General features: G+C 37.3%; 1 protein-coding gene across 2 annotated transcripts in view; it reads left to right on the plus strand.

Annotated features, from left to right (window-relative positions):
- The first annotated feature begins 884 nt into the window (after window positions 1-884).
- LOC307131769 (prostasin) overlaps window positions 885-21,128 on the plus strand; it is a 34,931-nt gene continuing 14,687 nt past the window's right edge. The window contains exon 1 of one of the 2 annotated variants that reach the window (XM_079825675.1): window positions 885-986. The gene's annotated coding sequence lies outside the window, so the exon portion shown is untranslated. The remainder of the gene's footprint in view (window positions 987-21,128) is intronic. The other variant, XM_079825676.1, reaches the window with a different exon arrangement.

Consider the following 21,128-nt stretch of genomic DNA (forward strand, 5'->3'; position numbering starts at 1 on the left):
CCTGCGTGGTAATTAATAATAAGGGATGAATCTCCAGTCTGGTAAAATATGCAGTGTTATTTTAAGCAAAATCACAGTTTAAATTAATCTGTGAAATATGAAAGCAGTATAAGTTGTTTACTAGCAGAATAATACAAACTTTCTATTACGATACATTTATATTTACACGATTTTTTTAAATTTTGTTTTTAACAAAAATGAAGGTATGCATTTGATGTTTACCACAAAGTTTTTTTTTTTCAATCACAATCTGTGATCACGTTTTTAGCCCCATTGTCTTATAAAATTGCTCTCAACTGATTATAAAAAGTTTCATGTAAATGAATCACAAACAGACATATTTGTTAGGTGAATGTGTTAGGATAATGTTCATTAGAACATTATCGGCTATTATCTCTAAGTGACATGGCATCTGTCTAAATTCATTTCGACTTTTTAATGGAAAGCACTGGAATTTCTGGTTAGCTTGTTTTCCGGCTCAGGCTTCACAAACAGACAATGCCTAAATTGGACTATTTTTACCAGAATATACCCTAACAAAAGCTAAAATATATATCTGGATTTATTTTGCTCATCTGATCGAGATTATCATTATTAACTTCTTGTTTATTGAACTCTTGTATAAAAGCAATATCACAGAAAAACTCCTGCTGTTATATCAGTAGCTGTGATCACATGTGAATCTCAGTCTGTGGTCGTGTGCCTACAGCTGGAATATTTGGAAGATTGTGCAATATCATGTGACATTGCTTAAATATAAGACAATACGACATGCAGGCCTTGTGTACACAAAGTACAACACACGACATATTATATGTATACACAATAGCGTGGATCAGAAAACTCCAGAAACAATGTTGATGATGTTAAATGTAAACATGGGCATTATTAAAATGGGTTATACAGCACAGGTCAAGCAGCAGTCAGACTGAAAGTGTTCTTAAAAAGCGCAGTGTTGGACATCTGAGCAGGGCAGCTAAAATAAGGTATGAAGTCAAGACTTTTTTTTTTGTTAAGATAATCTCGAGGTAAACAGAATTTTACTATGCCAAGAAGGAAGTACCTTAGATGAAAAACAATCTGAAGTGCATTCCTGAAGTCTGTCGACGTGCCATTTTGAGCTACAGATATGGGCACCAAAGACGATTAATGAATCAATGTGTTGGTCATTGGTGCTTGAGATGCTATAAGTTGCTTATATCAGCAATGACCTCAAACCTTTGAATGAATTAAGCCGTATAGGTCATTGCTATAGCATAGCAGGTCAATTATATATCCACTTTCTGATATCGTGCTTCGTTTTTTTTAGCTTCATGAAACCAATTATAATTGTTGTCATCGGCATATATGATATTTGCCATAACTGTGCTGTGAATTGGAGCTGCGATTGAACAAGAAGAGCAGGAATATGAGTTTAGTGTTATTTAGGCATACTGTGTAAAGCAAACTATAAAGTGTTCATATAGTCCAATGGTGACCTCTGGCTCTGAAGGGAAGGAGCTGCAAGTTCAGATGTTACAAACAAGGTGGTTATACGCCTACGCCTGGGTCCAAGTTACTTTTGAGCTCTGGTACAAATAAGACATACAAAATAAAGGCTGGCTCATATGTATGTATGCACGATTAATAATTCAAAGATTGCAATCTCATTCCTATGACAATGATTCATTACAATCGAAAGTGTGATCACAATGGAATATTTAAACCTGCTTAGGCAGAGAAAGCAGCATGTAAGTTTTATGTTTGAAACAGTCTTTTCAACTACACAGCTATTGCTATTGCTGTGTTGCAAACATTAAATAATAGCCTGACAAAAGTATTGGGATACAAGTCTACAGGCCTATAGATGTAGCCTAGTTCAAAGACTTTGTTTTGTTTTCAGAATTGTCTGGGAAGCATGATCTCTATTCTAAAAAAAAAAATAATAATATATATATATATATATATATATATATATATATATATATATATATATATATATATATATATATATATATATATATATATATATATATATATATATATATATATATATATATATATTATTTTTATATATATATATATATATATATATATATATATATATATATATATATATATATATATATATATATATATATATATATATATACAGGGAGTGCAGAATTATTAGGCACGTTGATTTTCTGATCATATTTTTTTTCCAGGCACATTTGACCAATTCCAAACCACAGTAATCCTAATAACTACTATTGATTTAGTATTTAATAATGTATAAGTGATATATAATTGTTCATGAAGGCTGGAAATGAAAATCACCTTATATTCAGGTGTGCAGAATTATTAGGCATGTTTTCTTTTACAGATAAATTGAGCCAAAAAAGAGATTTAACTCAGACTGAAAAGTCAAAAAGTATTAAATGCCCATGAGAAGGATGCAATACTAATGCAATACTAGACATTGCAGTTAAGGCATGACCATTGGACAGTGAAATGCTCGTTGGGTCAGCAGGATCTGACACTAGTACCACTGTTTGAAGAATTCATCTGCCAGAATCTGGCAGTACGTTTTGGGAGTTCATTTTAGTCCATCCTGAAGTCCGTTTTGCAGAGAAGGACTAAAAATGAACTCCCAAAACGTACTGCCAGATTCTGGAAGATGAATTCTTCAAACAGTGGTACTAGAGGATGTGGTGCTGGTCCTTCAAGAGTCACTCTCAACCTATCTGTCCATAAAGCCTATAAAAAAACCTTCATGTATTTTACAACACTTCAGCTTGTGATTCTTATCTAGTGGGGGTCATTTTTTAGGATTCTTTACCTAACTGAAGTCTCTGAGATCCTGACACCTTGCCCTTCTGGAGACTCCAGGTAGGTTGCAGCTCTGGAAAATGGTGGCGCTGGAGACGAAAGGGTTCCTGATGGTTTCACCCTTAATTCTTCACCTTAATTCTTAATTCTTTTGCGGTTAACAGGTGTCTTTTCTCCGCCACATGTTTTTGTCTGACCTTGCTGACCCAACGAGCATTTCACTGTCCAATGGTCATGCCTTAACTGCAATGTCTAGTATTGCATTAGTATTGCATCCTTCTCATGGGCATTTAATACTTTTTGACTTTTCAGTCTGAGTTAAATCTCTTTTTTGGCTCAATTTATCTGTAAAAGAAAACATGCCTAATAATTCTGCACACCTGAATATAAGGTGATTTTCATTTCCAGCCTTCATGAACAATTATATATCACTTATACATTATTAAATACTAAATCAATAGTAGTTATTAGGATTACTGTGGTTTGGAATTGGTCAAATTTGCCTGGAAAAAAAATATGATCAGAAAATCAATTTGCCTAATAATTCTGCACTCCCTGTATATATATATATATATATATATATATATATATATATATATATATATATATATATATATATATATATATATATATATATATATATATATATATATATATATATATATATATATATATATATATATATATATTCGCCTAAAGGATTATTAGGAACACCATACTAATACTGTGTTTGACCCCCTTTCGCCTTCAGAACTGCCTTAATTCTACGTGGCATTGATTCAACAAGGTGCTGAAAGCATTCTTTAGAAATGTTGGCCCATATTGATAGGATAGCGTCTTGCAGTTGATGGAGATTTGTGGAATGCACATCCAGGGCACGAAGCTCCCGTTCCACCACACCCCAAAGATACTCCATTGGGTTGACATCTGGTGACTGTGGGGGCCATTTTAGTACAGTGAACTCATTGTCATGTTCAAGAAACCAATTTGAAATGATTCGAGCTTTGTGACAAGGTGCATTATCCTGCTGGAAGTAGCCATCAGAGGATGGGTACATGGTGGTCATAAAGGGATGGACATGGTCAGAAACAATGCTCAGGTAGGCCGTGGCATTTAAACAATGCCCAATTGGCACTAAGGGGCCTAAAGTGTGCCAAGAAAACATCCCCCACACCATTACACCACCACCACCAGCCTGCACAGTGGTGACAAGGCATGATGGATCCATGTTCTCATTCTGTTTACGCCCAATTCTGACTCTACCATCTGAATGTCTCAACAGAAATCGAGACTCATCAGACCAGGCAAAATTTTTCCAGTCTTCAACTGTCCAATTTTGGTGAGCTTGTGCAAATTGTAGCCTCTTTTTCCTATTTGAGTGGTACCCGGTGGGATCTTCTGCTGTTGTAGCCCATCCGCCTAGAGGTTGTGCGTGTTGTGGCTTCACAAATGCTTTGCTGCATACCTCGGTTGTAACGAGTGGTTATTTCAGTCAAAGTTGCTCTTCTATCAGCTTGAATCAGTCGGCCCATTCTCCTCTGACCTCTAGCATCAACAAGGCATGTGCGTGAAAATCCCAGTAACTGAGCCGATTGTGAAATACTCAGACCGGCCCGTCTGGCACCAACAACCATGCCACGCTCAAAATTGCTTAAATCACCTTTCTTTCCCATTCTGACATTCATTTTTGAGTTCAGGAGATTGTCTTGACCAGGACCACACCCCTAAATGCATTGAAGCAACTGCCATGTGATTTGTTGATTAGATCAACAAATCATATGGGGCGGCAGTGGCTCAGTGGTTCATGTAGGTTGTCTACAAACCGGAAGGTTGGTGGTTCGATCCCCGGTTCCACCTGACCAAGTGTCGAGGTGTCCATGAGCAAGACACCTAACCCCAGGTGCTCCCGACGAGCTGGATGGCGCCTTGCATGGCTGACACCGCCGTCGGTGTATGAATGAGTGTGTGAATGGGTGAATGTGAGGCAAAATGTAAAGCGCTTTGGATGGCCGTAGGTCTGTTAAAAGCGCTATATAAATGCAGTCCATTTGATAATTGCATTAATGAGAAATTGAACCGGTGTTCCTAATAATCCTTTAGGTGAGTGTATATATATATATATTGTGTTGGTCCCCCTTTTGCAGCCCTGACCCGTCAAGGCATGGACTCCACTAGACCCCTGAAGGTGTCCTGTAAGTAGCGAGGTGGGGGCTCCATGGATCGGACTTGTTTGTTCAGCACATGAGATGCTCGATTGGATTGAGAACTGGGGAATTTGGAGGCCAAGTCAACACCTCAAACTCGTTGTTGTGCTCCTCAAACTATTCCTGAACCATTTTTGCTTTGTGGCAGGGCGCATTATCCTGCTGAAAGAGGCCACAGACACCAGGGAATACCTTTCCATGAAAGGATGTACATAGTCTGCAACAATGCTTGGGTAGGTGGTATGTGTCAAAGAAACATGCCACGTCACCTTCTAGGTGGTTTCTACCGCAACCACGTAACTCTATCATGGTCACGAGCCACTTCCTCTATTTATATTATTTAACTCCTGTAAAAGGTCTACCTTTATAGATTCAGGAAGAGTCAGGTAGCCGTATAATATTCTCTTTTCTCGATTATATTATCTCAGGATCTACACTGATCACTACTGTACCCCCTGGGCCTGCGGTTCAGATATCAACCAAGCCTACCTGGGTGGGGTGGGTTAGCCTTCCGTTCAGTGTACCACAGCTGGCTCTTCGCCCTCAGAGGACAGCTATGCCCGCTTATGCACTCCCTTATGCACGGCCCACACTTTTGTGACTGGTTGGAAACCTTGACCGACTTTGTAAAGTCTGCCGGGATATCTCTATACAAATCTATCTTTTTCAGACTGTCATCTCATGATACCCCAAAAATGATTTTTACTCTTCAGCAATGAACAGACCGAGACAATACTATCAGAGTTTAAGGGCAGTCCTCATTCTCATTTTATTATTTCTTGCAGAGGCATAGAGTGCTAAATACAGCACTCTATGCTAGCTAAGCTGGAAGTTCCATGGGCCAGATACACAATTACATTTCAAGGCTTACCCTGTCTCTGTTCAGTATGTGTGTTCTTCTCTAAGAATGTCAGGTGTCTTCTTTGATCTACTGATGTGGTGGTTTCGAAGCTGGCTTCCTCTTGCTCGGTTGGGAGATCGATGGCGGCGATGGTGGCCACGGAGAGGCATCTGGGAGAAAGAGAAGTCCTTTCTCCTAGATGCCCCGGTTTCGCCCTCTGAACTTTTTGGTTCCTCCGTCGAGGCGGAGGTGGGAAAGTTCAGAGAGGCGAAGACACGCTTGGCCGCATTTAAAACATTTATACCGCGCTGGTCCGGGTCTGCACCCAGACAGGCAAGGGGTCCGTCTAGATTTGAGGATCGTAGGCAGGGCCAGAGAGAGAGCGTCGCCGCTCGAGCACCATGTAGGATGAGGAACAGGTCTTAGAGACAGCGTGACTCGAGGAGGAAAAAGCAGGACCTTAGAGAGGGGATAGTAGAGACGCGACCAGCGGTCTGGGTCTGGTAGAGGCAGATATCATTGCCTCCCTCTCTGAGGGTTATTACAACTACCCTCTTTTTCTGCCTTCCCCCCTTTTTTGTTTTAAGCATCGTCGGATACAGGGAAGAGCTGTTTATTTCCTATAGAGATTGTTGGTTTTTTGGCCTCCTTTAGCTGGCCTCTAGGGGGCATAGTTAGGCCATAGATCCCTAACGGTGGGTGTGTAATGGGCCTCTGTTCCCTCCTTTTTTTTAACAAAGTGTTATGTTGTGTATTGGAACCCGTAGTAGGCTATTGCCCCAGAACCCATATTCATCCATACACATAATGCAACATACATCATCTTTACAGAATGTTCACACGGGTGTTTTTTTCACCTTATGAAAACTTCATGGTCACCAGAGTTCTTCCAAGATCTGTAATTCTCTGCTTTTTATTATATCTTTTCTTATCATTTAGATTTGTATCTAATTGTTTAGGAGAGAACACTCCATTTCTCTTGACAGATGGCAGGACCCAAGTTTTCATTACCAATGCACTGTGTATTCTGACACCTTTCTATCAGAACATTTTACTTGAGCAATTTGAGCTACAGTAGCTCGTCTGTTAGATCGGACCACATTGGCCAGCCTTCACTCCCCATGTGCATCAATGAGCCTTGGTCAGTTCACCACTGTTCCTTCCTTGGACCACTTTTGATAGATACTGACCACTGCAGACCGGGAACACCCCACAAGAGCTGCAGTTTTGGAGATGCTCCTCTGACCCAGTCGTCTAGCCATCACAATTTGGCCCTTGTCAAACTCACTCAAATCCTTACGTTTGCCCATTTTTCCTGCTTCTAACAAATCAACTTTGAGGACAAAATGTTCACTTGCTGCCTAATATATTCCACCCACTAACAGGTGCCGTGATGAAGAGATAATCACTGTTATTCACTTCACCTATCAGTGGTCATAATGTTAGGCCTGATCGGTGTGTATATACAATATGTGATATTTATAATATGTGAACTTAAGTACATGTACTTAAAAAAAACGACTAGTGTATAAACATAACATAAAAACTGTACATCAGTCATAACAAAAAAATTTTTTTGGTATCAACCTCTTTATTCAGAGTTGGACCACAGTTGAAGTTTCTTAAATTATAACTGAAATTGTATTGCCATTAGGCCAGATATTCTGACACACACATACACACACACACACACACACACACACACACACACACACACACACACACACACACACACACACACACACACACACACACACACACACACACACACACACACACACACACACACACACACACACACACACACACACACACACACACACACGCACACACACACACACACACACACACACACACACACACACACACACACACACACAGACACACACACACACACACACACACACAATTAGGTATAGGCTATATCTATTCTATCAATAGATTTGAATTGTCAAAGTTTGTTTGATGAAGATTGACAATTTACTTTTAAGATTGTTGGTCACTCACCAAAAATTATTTGTCTTTATATCTGTTTGGGTATTTAGAGGATGCATATAAAATCCATGCAATTGGATAAACAGCCTGGGATTTTATAATAAGGTATAATTTGCGAGTATAATTTATAATAATTTATAATAATAATTATTATTATAATTTATAATATTTTTTTTATTAATAAAAAATAAATAAATAATAATCAAAATGGCAATGGAAAATTATATAACTAATATTGTGGTAAGGAAATTTGCCTTTATCGTTTAAAAAAATCTCTATAAGCACACACTGACAAATACATTATTTTGTAAGTGATTTATTAAATTTTACACTACTACAAAGTGAACACAAAAACCAAGTAATTTATATGTCAGTCTAATTGTATCTATCTCAGAACTCTGTAAAGCATATCAACCATTCAGCTGAAAAGTGTTTTCTCTTGTCTTTCCTCAAATAAGTCTATCGTGGTCTTATGTTATTGTGATATTTGCTCAGGTGCTGAGGTACTTTCAAGGTATAACACTACTGCAGACTATCCCTGAGTCTGTAACTTTAAACCAGTTTCATGTCAGGTTTGACATTGCATGTTCAGCATGGAATCAAACAAGCATACTTTCTATTGTTTCACCTCACCCATTTCTATTATCAGCTTCACAAACAAGCCGACCTGAGGCAGATACAGTGCTGAAATGACTTTTCCATCTGCATCTTCTCAAAGAATTAAGTGTATGCTTTGTTTTGTATGCTCTGCTATGAATTCACTTTCAGGGTCTCACTGAACACCTAAAATTGCACAAATTTTGTCTGATGGTTATTAGTGTAATTATAATAGTTAATTTCAATCAGAAGTTTGTTTCCAATACAGAATAAAAAAATAAAAAGGTAATTTTGACTCTTTATCTCAAAATTCAGACTTTATATCACGTAATTCCAGAGGTGGACAGTAACGAAGTACATTTACTTGAGTACTATACTTAAGTACACTTTTTGAGTATCTGTACTTTACTGAAGTATTATTTTTTAGGGATACTTTTACTTTAACTTCACTACATTTGAAAGACAAATATCGTACTTTTTACTCCACTACATTTCTATCAGGGTCCTCAAAGTCGAAAGTCGTTTCTGTAGCAGCTTTAGAAGTTAGTGGATGGTTTTTTTCTTCTTTAAAAGTTTTTTTTTTTTTTGTTTTTTGGCAGACAGCCTATCAGTAATCACTCTTGTATAGGGTCATGTGAAGTTTCCCAAAAAATTTTTAACACTGATCAGTTTACAGCAAAATGGAAGAAGACGGTTCCTTGGCACAGTGTGTGTACCCTTGGCCATACTTAAAAAGTATGTTTCAGTTTTCTCAAAAGATTAAAGATTAGTTTAGTTGGCATACACTTTGATGCATGTCTCATAAAATGTTCAAAAATGTAAATGTCTGGGAGAAAGAGAGGAGTAAACAGTTGGGAGAATATCAGATGCGTATCAGTGAATAGGGTCCATGCATTCAGCCTTAAAGTGATAGCAGCTTTGTAAAGAGCTTTGTAACTTTTATACAAGAAATTGAAAATTTCAATACTTGTATAAAAGTTACAATGCTCTATAAAAAATGTAAAGAAATGAGTTCAAGGTGGTCGTATGCTAGCATGTCGGATGGAGCATCACTGACTGGCTTAAACCACCTTGGTGGCATAATGTGCATTTATACAACAATGCAACAATAATAGATTAATGCATTGACATAAAAAAGGAAATTTACTTTTGATACTTAAGTATTTTTTAAAAACAAATACTTCTGTACTTTTACTTAAGTAAAAATCTGTTTTTAGAACTTTCACTTGTAACGGAGTAATATTTGACTAGTAGTACTTTTACTCTTACTCAAGTAATAGAGTTGTGTACTTTGTCCACCTCTGCGTAATTCTGACTTTATAACTCACAATTCCGACATTCTAACTTGCAATTCTTACATTCTTACTCGCAATTCTGACTTTATATCACGCAATTCTGACATTCTAACTCGCAATTACGACTTTATATCACGTAATTCTGACTTTATAACTCGCAATTCTGACATTCTAACTCGCAATTCTGACTTTATAACTCGCAATTCTGACATTCTAACTCGCAATTCTGACATTCTAACTCACAATTCTGACATTCTAACTTGCAATTCTGACATTCTAACTCGCAATTACGACTTTATATCACGTAATTCTGACTTTATAACTTGCAATTCTGACTTTATAACTCGCAATTCTGACATTCTAACTCGCAATTCTGACATTATAACTCGCAATTCTGACTTTATAACTCGCAATTCCGATATTCTAACTCGCAATTCTAACTTTGTATCACGCAATTCTGACTTTATAACTCGCAATTCCGATATTCTAACTCGCAATTCTAACTTTGTATCACGCAATTCTGACATTCTAACTCGCAATTCCGACTTTATATCATGCAATTCTGACATTCTAACTCGCAATTCTGACATTCTAACTCGCAATTCTGACTTTATAACTCGCAATTCTGACATTCTAACTCGCAATTCTGACATTCTAACTTGCATTACGACTATATATCACGTAATTCTGACTTTATAACTTGCAATTCTGACTTTATAACTCGCAATTTGGACTTTATAACTCGCAATTCTGACTTTATAACTCGCAATTCTGACTTTATAACTAGCAATTCCGATATTCTAACTCGCAATTCTAACTTTATATCACGCAATTCTGACATTCTAACTCGCAATTCCGACTTTATATCATGCAATTCTGACATTTTAACTCGCAATTCTGACATTCTAACTCGCAATTCTGACATTCTAACTCGCAATTCTGACTTTATAACTCGCAATTCTGACTTTAACTCGCAATTCTGACATTCTAACTCACAATTCTGACATTCTAACTCGCAATTCTGACATTCTAACATTCTAACTCCCAATTCTGACATTCTAACTCGCAATTCTGACTTTATAACTCGCAATTCTGACTTTATAACTCGCAATTCTGACTTTAACTCGCAATTCTGACATTCTAACTCACAATTCTGACATTCTAACTCACAATTCTGACATTCTAACTTGCAATTCTGACATTCTAACTCGCAATTACGACTTTATATCACGTAATTCTGACTTTATAACTTGCAATTCTGACTTTATAACTCGCAATTCTGACATTCTAACTCGCAATTCTGACATTATAACTCGCAATTCTGACTTTATAACTCGCAATTCCGATATTCTAACTCGCAATTCTAACTTTGTATCACGCAATTCTGACTTTATAACTCGCAATTCCGATATTCTAACTCGCAATTCTAACTTTGTATCACGCAATTCTGACATTCTAACTCGCAATTCTGACTTTATAACTCGCAATTCCGATATTCTAACTCGCAATTCTAACTTTGTATCACGCAATTCTGACATTCTAACTCGCAATTCTGACATTCTAACTCGCAATTCTGACTTTATAACTCGCAATTCTGACATTCTAACTCGCAATTCTGACATTCTAACTTGCAATTACGACTATATATCACGTAATTCTGACTTTATAACTTGCAATTCTGACTTTATAACTCGCAATTTGGACTTTATAACTCGCAATTCTGACTTTATAACTCGCAATTCTGACTTTATAACTAGCAATTCCGATATTCTAACTCGCAATTCTAACTTTATATCACGCAATTCTGACATTCTAACTCGCAATTCCGACTTTATATCATGCAATTCTGACATTTTAACTCGCAATTCTGACATTCTAACTCGCAATTCTGACATTCTAACTCGCAATTCTGACTTTATAACTCGCAATTCTGACTTTAACTCGCAATTCTGACATTCTAACTCACAATTCTGACATTCTAACTCGCAATTCTGACATTCTAACATTCTAACTCCCAATTCTGACATTCTAACTCGCAATTCTGACTTTATAACTCGCAATTCTGACTTTATAACTCGCAATTCTGACTTTAACTCGCAATTCTGACATTCTAACTCACAATTCTGACATTCTAACTCGCAATTCTGACATTCTAACTCGCAATTCCGACTTTATATCATGCAATTCTGACATTCTAACTCACAATTCTGACATTCTAACTCGCAATTCTGACATTCTAACTTGCAATTACGACTATATATCACGTAATTCTGACTTTATAACTTGCAATTCTGACTTTATAACTCGCAATTCCGATATTCTAACTCGCAATTCTAACTTTATATCACGCAATTCTGACATTCTAACTCGCAATTCCGACTTTATATCATGCAATTCTGACATTTTAACTCGCAATTCTGACATTCTAACTCGCAATTCTGACATTCTAACTCGCAATTCTGACTTTATAACTCGCAATTCTGACTTTAACTCGCAATTCTGACATTCTAACTCACAATTCTGACATTCTAACTCGCAATTCTGACATTCTAACATTCTAACTCCCAATTCTGACATTCTAACTCGCAATTCTGACTTTATAACTCGCAATTCCGATATTCTAATTGGCAATTCTAACTTTATATCACGCAATTCTGACTTTATAACTCGCAATTCCGATATTCTAACTCGCAATTCTAACTTTATATCACGCAATTCGGACATTCTAACTCGCAATTCTGACATTCTAACTCGCAATTCCGACTTTATATCATGCAATTCTGACATTCTAACTTGCAATTCTGACATTCTAACTCGCAATTCTGACTTTATAACTCGCAATTCTGACATTCTAACTCGCAATTCTGAAATTCTAACTCGCAATTACGACTTTATATCACGTAATTCTGACTTTATAACTTGCAATTCTGACTTTATTACTCGCAATTCCGATATTCCAACTCGCAATTCTAACTTTATATCACGCAATTCTGACATTCTAACTCGCAATTCCGACTTTATATCATGCAATTCTGACATTCTAACTCGCAATTCTGACATTCTAACTCGCAATTCTGACTGTATAACTCGCAATTCTGATATTCTAACTCGCAATTCTAACTTTATATCACGCAATTCTGACATTCTAACTCGCAATTCTGACTTTATATCCCGTAATTCTGACATTTTTACTCGCAATCCTAACTTTATAACTCGCAATTCTGACATTCTAACTCGCAATTCAGACTTTATATCATGCAATTCTGACATTCTAACTCGCAATTCTGACATTCTAACTCGCAATTACGACTTTATATCACGCAATTCTGACATTCTAACTTGCAATTCTGACTTTCTAACTCGCAATTCTGACATTCTAACATTCTAACTCCCAATTCTGACATTCTAACTCGCAATTCTAACTCGCAATTCTGATATTCTAACTCGCAATTCTAACATTCTAACTCCCAATTCTGACATTCTAACTCCCAATTCTGACATTCTAACTCGCAATTCTGACATTCTAACTCGCAATTCTGACATTCTAACTCCCAATTCTGACATTCTAACTCGCAATTCTAACTCGCAATTCTGATATTCTAACTCGCAATTCTGATATTCTAACTCGCAATTCCGACATTATATCATGCAATTCTGACGTTCTAACTTGTAATTCCGACTTTATATCATGCAATTCTGACATTCTAACCTCGCAATTCTGACGTTCTAACTCGCAATTCTGACATTCTAACCTCGCAATTCTGACTATATCACGTGTAAATCAAGTAAAACAGGAGTGAGGACTCAATTGCAGGAGAACTGAATTTTTATTAACAAATAAAACATAATAACAAAACCCTCAAGGGTGAAAACATAAAAATAGAAATACATCAACAGAAAACATACCAAAACGGGAGACATCAGACAACGTATCGACAAAGACTGAAAACACAAGGGGACTAATAAAGGGAAATAAATCAGGAGGGAACAGGTGGGAGCAATCAAATACTAATCACATAACAAGAGGGAAGGATTAGACAATGACACAAGCACATGGCCAAAAATACTGAAACTAGGTCCATCTCCCTGGCAGCTCTCTCCTGCAGGCGGGTGAGACCCTCCACCATCGCCTCAAAACTGCCCCCATCATATACACTTCGGATCAGCCAGTCCATTGGCTCATCAAGCGCATAATTGAATTCTTTACGAGCCTTCTCGCAAAGGTTCAACCCCTCAGCTGCGCTGTTGAACCTCCGGCCAAACTCTCTCACCTCCGTCCCCTGCTGACGAAGGGAGACTATTTCCTTAAATTGGAGCATCCGCTCCAATTGCAGACAGGAGACCGGTTGCACACCTCTTCTCCGCTGAGTCCTCACGTGGTCGCTACATTACGTCACATGTAAATCAAGTAAAACAGGAGTGAGGACTCAATTGCAGGAGAACTGAATATTTATTAACAAATAAAACATAACAAAACAAAACCCTTGAGGGGGAAAACATAAAACTAGAAATACATCAACAGAAAACATACCAAAACGGGAGACAACAGACAGCGTACCGGCAAAGACTTCTTCTTCTTTTGGAGTTTTACGGCAGCTTGCATCCAATTTGTTGCATTACCGCCACCTACTGTATTAACTTCCCTTCACACTATATTCTTTTGTCCAGTCCAGTTTCCTTTACAAAAATCTAATAAATATTCTCTTCCTTCCTGTTTTTCAGCTCATTGTAAAATACATTTAAAATTTCTCTCTACTAATCCTAAACTGTGTAACTGGGTCATCATTACTTCCCTTTCTTTCTTAAACTTCCCACAATATATTAAAACATGCACAACTGATTCATACTCCCTACACTGACTGCACATTCCTGTTGGATGTTTTCCCATAATATGAAGGTTACTATGCCCCATTCTAACTCTGCTTATAATAACTTGTTCTTTCCTACTCTAACTATAATTTCTTGTTCCACCCACTTTATTTTGTATACAATATAAATGCCTCCCTTTTGTTTCATTATGCCACTGCTGCTGCCATTTATCCCTTATTTCATTCCACACTATACTCTTTCCCTCTGACTTAGATAACTTTATACTAATTTCAACATTTTCCTTTTTTGTAGCCTTTTTTGCCAACGTATCTGCCCTTTCATAACCCAGGATACCTGTATGAGCAGGGACCCACATAAATGCAATATTTTTCCCTTGCCTAACTGCGGTTGTATAAATAAATAAAATATCATAAATCAAGCCCTGATGACTTCTAGCTGTACCTGATTCAATGCTTTCAAGAGCTGATCCAGAATCACAACATATTAAAAAACTATTGGCAAACTTTTTACTAACTTAAAAGCCCTATTCCTGTTCCTTACTACTACCTTCCATTTATCATCCCACCAAGGCATTACTTTCTTCTTTCTAATTTCATTACTCCTAGGGATGGATTCTGTTACTGCCATTCTAATCCCCTGTTTAATTCTGTCATCTAATTTTACTATATCTTCATTATTTAATAATAATCTAATAATTCTTCTATAACCTTACCATTACTATCTGTTCTTTCATTACCCCATAATGTATTATGCCCATTAAAATCACCACACCAAACAACATAACCATTATTCCATCTTTCTATTTCTTCAAAAAAATTTAATTCTAATCTCTTGCATGGATTATAATAATTTATAATCACTACTTCTTTTCCTTTAACCCACACTTTCACTACTACATATTCCTGTTCTCTTCCAATCTCAATTATTCTATACGATATTCCCTGTTTTATAATTTAAATGTAGCACAACCTCCTCCACCCCTTTCTTCCCTATCACTGCGTATTGCAACATAACCATATAATACAAAATCTAACCTCGGTTTTAACCAAGTCTCCTGAATACATACTATATCTGGCTTTTCTTTTCTACTTACTATAAACTTCTTAAAATCCTGTCCGTTAGCAACCAAGCTTCTCGAATTCCACTGTAATATTAGCACTATTAACAGCCACCACGTACCATCTCTTGACTGGCCTGCATTCTCAACTCTTCATTTATCTCTTCCCATTTTAATCCCATCATAGTCAAGTGATGCTCAGCTGCCTTAACAATAATCTGAATCCTTTCAGTTTTTGACTTGATTTCATATATTGCATTTATCACCCCTGCAATAAATGTCACCAACTTATTTTTTTCCATATACCTTCTTATCTTGAACCTCATTCTCTCTAGTAATTCCCTCTTTATTTTGCTTTTGCCGTCCTACCAACCTAACGGCATTAGCATACGATACTCTTTCCTTAACTTTAATCTGATGCACCTCCACTGCCTTCTTATATACTTCACATCCCCAATACGCAACACTATGGCTACCTCCGCAATTGCAGCATTTTGGTCTCACTCCCTCCCCACATTTTCCATATTCATGATCCCCCCCACACCTAGCACACTTCATTTTCCCTTACTTTTGCTACATGACCAAACTCTTGACGGTTATAGCATCTTGTAGGTTTTGGAAAGAACTCCCTTACCTTGTATTTTAGAAAACCAAAATACACCTCTTTTGGAAGCACTGCTTCATCAAACTCAATCAGGATAGTCTCAGTTTCTTTTTTCTCCACTCCTCTAACCATTCTTTTAACACTCATCACCCTATTATTTGCCGCTTCCATGTGCTCTTCGAGATCCTTCATCTTAACGTTTAAAGGAACCCCATAAATCACTCCTTTACTGCCACCACTTCTTTTCTCACCAACTCTCACTACCTTGGTGATTTTGACTTTCACAATGCTTTTCATTTTCTTTGCTTTGTCTATTTGCACTTCATTTTTACATCCTACAAGTAGATTTCCATCTCCTAACACTCTAGCATATTGTACTTCTCCAACCTGTTCTCTTAGAATTTTTGTCAATTTAATTGGATCTAGCTTCTTAACCCCTCCTTCTCCCTCAAATCTGACTACTACATTCATTATTTCCTCCCCTAATTTCCTCACTTCTCTTCCTTCAGTCTCTGACTCTCCTACACTAGATGTATCGTCTTTCCTTCTTTTCCTTCCTAACTTCAACCCACTCATTTCCCCTTCGACCATCTTCCTCACTTTCATCTATACTATCTAATTCCATTCCTCTTTCCGCCATATTTTACGATATTGCAAAGAAGCTTGTATCAATATGTGTCCAGACCATACAGGCCGTCAGTCGATATTCCCACAAGTTCTTCACAATACTCACAAAACCTGTTTTCCTTCAATACCACAATCCACAATAATATGATTCTGTTCCTGGAGCTTAAAAGATTGACGTGTCGTTCCCCACACTCACACTCACCCCCAACAAAGACTTCTTCTTCTTCTTCTTTGTTTTTAACGGCGGTTGGCAACCAGCTTTTGGTGCATTACCGCCCCCTTCTGCTCCGGAGTGTGAATCAGACAATAGGTTTACAATCTAGTTTTCACATAAAAAAAAAAAAAAAAAAAAAAAAAAAAAAATCTTACAACACACATTCATTCACTATCCAACACACTTCACCCGTCTCCCTGTTTTATCCTCATAACCTATGAAACAAACCAGTTTCCCTTAAGAAAGTTAACAATATCCTAACCTGTGCTCTGTCACCTATGTTCAACACTCCTTTTAATGTTAATTCCTGCACCCCTAATTCCCTCAAATTATTCCTCATTATCACTCTCTGTACCTCATACCTCCTACATCTTATAATTATGTGTTCCACTGACTCCTCTTCCTGACACCACTCACACAAGCCTGTCTCGTGTTTTCCTATAATTTTCAGTGATTTGTTTAGAGCACCATGCCCCAGCCTTAACCTTGTCAATACTATTTCCTCTCTCCTGTGCCCCCCACCTATCCTAGTTATTTTTACACTCTTTTGAATTTGATATAAATGCCTTCCTTTCTCCTCTCTGTCCCACCTTTCTTGCCAAATTTGGTTAGTTTTTTCCCAGATGATACTTTTGACCTCTGCTTTACTTATTTTAATTTGCATTTCTATATTTCCCTTCTTTAAAGCCCTCTTTGCCAATTCATCCACCTGCTCATTCCCTTTTACCCCTACATGTGCTGGAACCCACATAAATTGTACCTGTCCTCCTTGATTTGTAATCCTTGTTACTGACTGAAGGACTTCATATAATACATCTTGACGGCTTTTTGAGTGAAAAGACCTTAAACTCTCAAGGACTGAGGATGAATCGGAGCATATCAGAACCCTTTCTTGTCTTGTTTTTTCCACCCACCTTAACGCAACTAATACTGCCACCATTTCCACTGTATATACTCCTAAAAAATCTGATGTTCTTCTATTAATTCCTATTCCTTTAGCAGGTATTGCCACCGCATACCCTGTCACTCCTGTCTCAGGTTTCTTAGAACCATCCGTATACACATGTACAAATTCTTTATAATCTTTATTTATACGGTACTTAAATGCATTTACCAAATCTGTTTGATCTTTATCTTTCCTTTTTAATTCCAACAAATACCAGTCAATATCAGGCCAAACTAGTAACCATGGAGCCACCATCGGATATACTACAGTATGGCTCATCTTCATATAAAATACTCCAAATTCTCTTGCTACCTCATTGCCTATTCTACTAAAATTATCTCCGTTATATCTTGCATTCTCCCATGTCTCCTGCAACACTACTTTAGTGGGGTGGCAATCATTATGACCCTGCAAATTAGCCCAATAATTTGTCATCAGCTGCCTCCTTCTTAATGCTAACGGCATTTCTCCCATTTCTACCTGCAGTGCAGGTATTGGTGAAGTTTTAAAAGCGCCACTACAAACTCTTAATGCCTGAGCCTGAATCACATCTAGTTTCTTTAAAAGATATTTGGCTGCTGACCCATAAGCTACACTGCCATAATCCAATACTGATCTAATCAATGCCACATATATTGTTTTTAATGCAGAGCAACTAGCTCCCCATTCCCTACCTGTCAAACATCTCATCACATTAATTACTTTTTTGCATTTTCCTTCTATTTTCTTTATATGATCTGCCCATGTTAACCGTGAATCGAAAATAATTCCCAAAAATTTGAATGTTCCAACCCTTTCTAATTCTTTCTCATACATACTTAACTTCATCCCTTCCTGGATTTGTTTCTTGGTGAAAAAGACTGTTTGAGTTTTTTCTATTGAGAACTTAAACCCCCAATCATATCCCCACTCCACCACTTCATCAATTGCTCCTTGTACTTTCCTGATTGCATGCTCTATATTCCTTCCCCTTTTCCACAAAGCCCCATCATCCGCAAACAGAGACCTCCCTATGTCCATTGGCACCTTTGTAAAGACATCATCAATCATGATGATAAAAAGTAGCGGACTTATCACACTGCCTTGAGGTGTTCCATTGTCCACATCGAACTGATTTGATACGACTGACCCTATTCGTACTTCAATTTTTCTTCCAAACAAAAAATTCTTTATCCAATTAAAAACTCTTCCACCTACACCCATCAAGTGCAACTTTATCAACAATCCTTCCTTCCACATCATGTCATAAGCTTTTTCTATATCAAAAAACACTGTAATGACTGATTCCTTATTTGCCTGAGCCTTTCTTATTTCATTTTCTAGTCTTATGACCGAATCCATGGTACTCCTCCCTTTCCTAAAACCACTTTGATAGTTTGCTAGCTTTCTACTTTTTCCTAGTACATATGATAACCTTTCTATTATCATACTTTCCATAATTTTGCATACATTTGATGTTAATGCTATTGGCCTATAACTTGTGGGTTTAGAAGGATCCTTGCCAGGTTTTCTTACTGGAATGACTACTGCTTCTTTCCATGCATTCGGTAATCTTCCCTCCTCCCACACTCTGTTATAAAGGTGCAGCAACTTTAAGAGCGCTCCTTTCCCTAGATGTTTTATCATCACGTAGCATATCTGATCTTTTCCTGGAGATGTTGGTTTAGCTTTATTTATTGCTCTCATCAACTCTGCCATATTAAAAGGTTCATCAATTTTATCATCAGTTTTCTCCTTCCAGTCTAACACACCTGGATACTCATTCTTAGTTCTTTCCTTTCTCATTTTACTTACTTCTGACAAGTTATCTGAACTGTGAATTTTTACAAATGCTTTTGCCATTATTTCAACCTTATCCTTATTGGAGATTGCTGTACCTTCCTCAGTTATTATAACTGGAATTTCCCATTCCCTCCTTACTCCACCCATCCTTTTTATCATTCCCCAAACCTCACTTACAGGTGTTGATCTTCCTATTTCATTGCAAAATTTCCTCCAACTTGCCCTTTTAGCTTGACGCACTGTTCTTCTCACATTAGCCTGTGCCTTTTTATACTGAATCAAATGCTGCATATTATGGGTGTTTTTAACTAGTTTAAATGCTCTATTCCTGTTTTTAACAGCTTGACGGCACTCTTCTGTCCACCATGGTACCAGTTTTTTAATCCTCCTTTGTTTACTCCTGGGAATAGATCCACCTGCTGCCATAATAATGGCTGATGTTATTTGTTTGTTTGTTTCGTCTATACTTCCAGATATGTCTATCCTTGAAAATGATTCCTCACTTAATTGCTGGAATTTTACCCAATCTGCTCTTCTTAAACCCCATTTTGGTATTCCTTCACCTGGTCTTATTTCCACTCGCTCTCCCACTGAGCATGATACTGGGTAGTGATCGCTGCCCACTGTAGTATCATTCCAAACATGCCAGTTACTTATTCCAGCCAAGGGATTAGACACTAGTGTAATATCTAATGCCGATTCATTTCCTGTTGTTATGTTTATTCTTGTTCCACTTCCGTCATTTAAACACACTAATTCCTTATCATCCATTAAATCTTCTATTACTCTTCCATTTACATCTGTATGTGAACCCCCCCATATTTTACTGTGAGCATTAAAATCTGCACACCATATTACTTTGTGTCTATTATTTCCTTGTATCCTTAATAACTTATCTACTTCCAACCTTTTGCAAGGATTATAGTAGTTTATTATAACCACTTCCTCCCCTCTTTCCCACAATACTACCTTAATGTATTCTAGATCCTCTCCCTTTTCCAGTACCCTATATGGAACATCTTGCTTAATAAATGTAGCACATCCTCCTCCTCCTCCCCATCCCCCATTTTCTCTATCATTTCTTATACCTATATATCCATGAATCACAAACTCTAAATTTGGTTTTAACCAAGTTTCCTGGATACACACTACATCTGGATTTATTTTCCTGTCTTTAATGAAATGTTTGAATTCCTGGCCATTGGCCAGTAAACTTCTTGCATTCCATTGTAAGATGATAACCATTAATATTAACCAATACATGGTGCTTCCTGGCTTGACTGATTGGTGAGGTTCTCCCTCACTTCTTCCCACGTCAGTCCCACTAGTCCTAAATGATTTACTGC

This window comes from Gobio gobio (genome assembly GCF_949357685.1).
Source record: "Gobio gobio genome assembly, chromosome: 1".
Lineage (NCBI taxonomy): Eukaryota > Metazoa > Chordata > Actinopteri > Cypriniformes > Gobionidae > Gobio > Gobio gobio.